Below are 6337 nucleotides of genomic sequence, written 5' to 3'. Positions count from 1 at the left end.
TCACTTCCGGTATGGACGGCCGCTACTGGAAGTCTCTGATGCGTTCCACGTGCGGTTCACCGATTACCTCACTTCCGGTTTAAGCGGCCGATACCGGAAGTGATACACACATGGCAGAGACGCGGGCTGCCTTCAAATAACAGGATCTATCTTCTGCACTCAGCGCTGTCTTCACTAGCGGTATCTCCGCAAATTTATCTCCACATTGCGCTTGATCTCCCTCCTTCACCAGCGGCATTGGGTAAGTGAGTTCCAGACGCTGGTAGGTCTCCTCGACCTCAATAATATAACTTATAGCATACCATATTGATATTCCCTGCATGTGCTATAATTAAGCCAATTTTCTTTCCTTAATTAACACATTAATGTACTGATAACATTATGATCCGGATGGGAATGTGATCCGGATGGGAATGAGATTTGTTAACAACCAGATTGATTGCGGTACCATGACTGTCAACTTTGAAGAGACTTACAAATGACAGCAATGAATTTATGTAATTTCTGGATAATACTACAAGACGATCATTCCGGAACATAACACTGGGTCTCTTGTTTTTGAGATCCCCTCCCTTTTTTGTGATGAACAGATATGTTTGAGATGAACCGAATCTTGAACTAAATGTGAAATGTACCTAGATGGAATACTAGGATATGCACATATGCTTATATGTTCAGTTATGATTATATGTTCCCTTTATGATATGAAATGTATACTAAAATGATATATCTTATGTTTACGGCAGTGTGAAGAAGGCCACATGGCCGAAACGTAACATTTAAGCCGCAATAACTATACAATAAAAAGCAATCTAGATTATCGTAATCACGCTGGAGTCTTTTTTCTTCATTGATAATTGGGGCGGGAACCCTACTCCAAGCGAACCAGAACAGAGTGCGACAAGGTTTCAATAAGGTTGCCCCATTCCAGTTATGACTTTAGTTGCCCTCCTCTGAAAACTCTTCAGAGTGGCTATGTCTGCCAGAACTGTACACAGTACTCCATGTGTGGTCTGACTAGCGATTTGTAAAGTGGTAGGACTACGTTCTTATCACGGGCATCTTTCCTCTTTTTGATGCAACCCATTATCTTATTGGCCTTGGCAGCAGCTGCCTGACACTGTTTTTTGCAGCTTAGTTTGCTGTTTATTAAAATTCCTAGATCCTTTTCCATGTCAGTGTTAGGCCTCATGCACATGACCGTTGTGTGCATCCGTGGCCGAAGTGTCGCTTTCCGTTTTTTTTTCGCGGATCCATTGAGTTTCAATGAGTCCGTGGAAAAATCTGAAAATGCACCGTTTTGCAGCCGCATCCGTGATCCGTGTTTCCTGTCCGTCAAAAAAATACCTGTCCTATTTTTTTGACGGACAACGGTTCACGGACCCATTCAAGTCAATGGGTCCGTGAAAAAACACTTATGCACACAAGATTGGCATCCGCGTCCGTGGACCGTGGCCGTAGGCTACTTTCACACAGATGGATCCGCAGATCCGTCTGCATAAAAGCACATCCGACAGTATATTCTAACACAGAGGCGTTCCCATAGTGATGGGGACGCTTCTAGTTAGAATATACTTTGAACTGTGTACATGACTGCCCCCTGCTGCCTGGCAGCACCCAATCTCTTACAGGGGGCTGTGATCCGCACAATTAACCCCTCAGGTGCTGCACCTGAAGGGGTTAATTGTGTGTATCATAGGCCCCTGTAAGAGATCATGTGCTGCCAGGCAGGAGGGGGCACACCCCCTCCCTCCCCAGTTTTAAATTCATTGGTGGCCAGTGGGCCCCCCCTCCCTCCCTTGTATTTAACACATTAGTGGCCAGTGCGGCCGGCCCCCCCTCCCTCCCTTGTATTTAACCCATTGGTGGCCAGTGTGGCCGCCCCCCCCCTCCCCTGTAGTTAACACATTGCTGGCCAGTGCGGCCGGCCCCCCCTCCCTCCCCTCTAGTACTGTAGATTCATTGGTGGCCAGTGGGCCCCCCTCCTAATTAAAATCTCCCCCCCCTATTATTGGTGGCAGCGGAGAGTACCGATCGGAGTCCCAGTTTAATCGCTGGGGCTCCGACCGGTAACCATGGCAACCAGGACACTACTGTCCTGGTTACTTAGCAATTTTTAGAAGCATTATACTTACCTGCGAGCTGCGATGTCTGTGACCGGCCAGGCGCTCCTCCTACTAGTTAGTGACAGGTCTGTGCTATAAGCAATGCGCCGGGTCCTGAACCAGTTGGGAGAGGTAATTGTCTTTGGTTATTGCCAAGAACCTGTTTCCTTTATGAGTTATACAAGTTTCAGTTTCCCAGTCTATATATGGGTAGTTGAAGTCCCCCATAATAACCACCTCATTATGATTTGCCACCTTATCTATCTCGTTTAGTAGTAGATTTTCTGTGGACTTTATTATTGTTTTTAGCTCCATGTATCTCTACCCACAGTGACTCCACATGTTCATGTCCCTCACTTATATATTCCCGGAGTGTGTGCTTTAGACAGGACTTTGCATAAAAGCATCCCCCCCCCTCTCCGGTTTTGACGATCCTTTCTAAACAGACTGTAACCTTGTACATTAACTGCCCAGTCATAGCTATCATCCAGCCATGTTTCCGTTATTCCCACTATGTCATAGTCCTCCTCACACATCACTAATTCCAGTTCCCCAGTTTTATTAGTCAGGCTTCTGGCATTAGTATACATACATACATACATTTTAGAGGTTTATGTATATTTTTTACCCTACATCTTTCCTTCTGAACTGTTCTAGTCCCTCCTTCTATTCCTCCCCCAGTCCCACTGCACTATCTTCCCCTCCTATTATGTAATTTCCCTCCCCCCATTCCCTAGTTTAAACACTCCTCCAACCTTCTAGCCATCTTTCTCCCCAACACAGCTGACCCTTCCCCATTGAGGTGCATCCCGTCCCTACGATAGAGAAGTCGGCCCAGTTCTCCAGGAACCCAAACCCCTCCTTCGTACACCAGTTCTTGAGCCACTTGTTAATCTCCCTAATCTCCCGCTGCCTTTCTTGTGTGGGCTGTGGTACAGGCAGTATTTCGGAAAATACTACCTTTGAGGTCGTTGCCCTAAGCTTTTGACCTAAATCCCTGACTTCATTTTTAAGGACTCTCCACAAACCTATAACTTTGTCATTGGTTCCAATATGGACCATGATGGCTGGATTTTCTCCAGCCCCTCCCAGTAATCTGTCAACCCGATCCGCGATGTGTCGAACTCTAGCGCCAGGAAGACAACACACTGTTTGGCGATCATCGATCTCTATAGTTCAGTACGCAGTTCAGGAAGGTAAAGAAACACAGAGATACTAACAGGGAATGTCCCACAGGATTGGCGCATGGCAAATGTGGTGCCAATATTCAAAAAGGGTCCAAAAACTGAGCCTGGAAACTATAGGCCGGTAAGTTTAACATCTGTTGTGGGTAAACTGTTTGAAGGTTTTCTGAGAGATGCTATCTTAGAGCATCTTAACGGAAATAAGCAAATAACGCCATATCAGCATGGCTTCGTGAGGGATCGGTCATGTCAAACTAATTTAATCAGTTTCTATGAGGAGGTAAGTTCTAGACTTGACAGCGGTGAATCAATGGATGTCGTGTATCTGGACTTCTCCAAAGCATTTGACACTGTACCACATAAAAGGTTAGTATATAAAATGAGAATGCTCGGACTGGGAGAAAACGTCTGTAAGTGGGTAAGTAACTGGCTCAATGATAGAAAACAGAGGGTGGTTATTAACGGTACATACTCAGATTGGGTCACTGTCACTACTGTACAGTGTTCATTTTAGGACATGGTCAGATATCATAGTCAAGTATCAAAATAATGCCAATGTGACACCTGACCCTGATACCTGACTCTGACACCTGACCCTGACACCTGACCCTGACACCTGACCCTGACACCTGACCCTGACACCTGACCCTGACACCTGACCCTGACACCTGACCCTGACACCTGACCCTGACACCTGACACCTGACTCTGACACCTGACTCTGACACCTGACTCTGACACCTGACTCTGACACCTGACTCTGACACCTGACCCTGACACCTGACTCTGACACCTGACCCTGACACCTGACCCTGACACCTGACCCTGACACCTGACCCTGACACCTGACCCTGACACCTGACCCTGACACCTGACCCTGACACCTGACCCTGACACCTGACCCTGACACCTGACCCTGATACCTGACCCTGACCCTGACACCTGACCCTGACACCCGACTCTCATATCTGAGTTTGACTTATGCTCTTCATAGGTCAGGGTCAAAGTGAGAATGAGTTATAGATATATATTATGTATTTGTATGCTAAATCACACAACCAAAGTATGTCTATTGCTGAGCTTATAGCTCTGTGCCTAAATTGCTGTAAGCTAACACATTACAGTGTTATGAGCGCATAGCTGATAGCTCAGTGGTAAGGAAGGGAGCAAAGGATTTTAGGTTTACTGTGGTTTTGAATGCTACATCACATAGATGAACAAAATGCCTAAGCCTCATACAAGGCAAGCAGGTAGCTCAGTGGTAATGCTGTTGCCCTATGTCCAGGCTTTCTAAGTTCAAAGCCCCTTTCAGCCTCAAAAAAATATTTACATTTTATTATGCCCTAGATAAGAGGCAAATTTAAATGATGTGTGACACTGATGTGTGGCGCTGATGTCTCACTTCCTTCACTTCTCAGTGTCAAAACATTTTAGCTTTACTGTGGTTTTGTATGCTACATCACATAGATGAACAAAAATCACAAGCTCATACAAGGCAAGCTGGTAGCTCAGTGGTAATGCTTTTGCCCCATGTCCAGGCTTTCTAAGTTCAAAACCCCTTTCAGCCTCTAACTAGTGTTTATATTTTATTATGCCCTAGATAAGAGGCAAATTTAAATGATGTGTGACGCTGATGTGTGACGATGATATCTCAGTCACGTCCTTCATTTGTCAGTGTCGCAAGGGATCTTAGGTTTACTGTGTTTTTTGCTATACTACATCTCATAGATCAAAAAAATCATCACCTTTGGTGTCTAAAGCTATGGCTCAGTGGTAAGACACTTGCTTTGCATGCAGTGTTCATGGGTTCAAAACCCCATATAGGCTATTAATACAATTTTTATTTTATATTTTATTGAGCTCTAGATCAGAGTCAAATTCAAGTGGTGTGTGATGTAACTAGTCCTTTTTTTTATTTTATTAGAAGTACATGGGCAGCACTATAGTAAAGGGGCCCTGTATACAGAGCTGTATCCTGGATTTTACATATCTACTGTATATATGTGTATTATACGCACAGTGTGCTATAGCTTCACCACACTGAGATCTGCTCAGAAAGCTGATATACATTACTGGTTTATCCACAGACACAATATATGATCACAGATGGCAGTACTATGTGATAGCTTCTAAGTATAGAAAAACCATGTGCTAATGTTATAGCTTGGAAGTTACATTAATGGCTTTGCATGTTGAAGTCCCCAGAAAGACATATGTTTTTTTCTTTAATAGCATATACTATAATAAATAATATGTCATTAACCCATAGGATACCAGCGCTGTACATGTAGGTTGCTGGAAACACGGTCACAAATCCCAGCGCCATACAGGTACAGCGCTCTGATCGGGCGGCCACAGGAACTACTCCCGCCCGATCAGCTGCAGGGGTCCGGCAGGCACTAATAGTTGGACCCCTGCTGTATGCACCGGCATCGGTGAAAACACTGATGCCTGCTCATTAACCCTTGCACTGCCGCGGTCAGCGCTGACGGCTGCATGTGCGGTATCCCCGTGGTGCTGTGACGTCAGCCTGGTGTCTAGCCCTGTCAGTCAATGGGGGGAGGGGTGTGTGTGCAGAGCACAGGGGGTGTTATAGAGCATTGCTCAGAATAGGGTTGCCACCCATACGGGAATGACCCGGACAGTCCGGGTTTGCAATCCTGTGCCCGGGTACAAGCCTTTGTCAGACCCGGGCACAGGATCAGCTGTGAATGATGGCGGCGGTGGCTGGGCACAGGGAGATGAGCGCTTCCATTGTGGAAGCGCTCATCTCCATAGTCATCTGTATCGGCGTCCTCAGGACAGCGATACAGACGGCTGTGCTGCGGCGGGGCAGGGGAGGGAGAGGCGTCTCCCTCCCCTGTTCCTCTGATAGGCTGCGGACCTTGTGCCTGCAGCCTATCAGAGGCTGGTGCAGGCGGCGCGATGATGTCATCACGCCGCCTGAGCCATACAGCACGGTACACAGGCCGGGAAGAGGCCTGCATCGCTTCGTTGGAGGTAAGTAAAAGTTTTTTTTTTTTTTTTTAGAGAAGAGAGGCACCTGAAA

This window comes from Bufo bufo, chromosome 5, assembly GCF_905171765.1.
Source record: "Bufo bufo chromosome 5, aBufBuf1.1, whole genome shotgun sequence".
NCBI classification, from domain to species: Eukaryota; Metazoa; Chordata; class Amphibia; order Anura; family Bufonidae; genus Bufo; species Bufo bufo.
The sequence above is the reverse complement of the archived record's forward strand: the minus strand, read 5'-3'. Positions refer to the sequence as shown.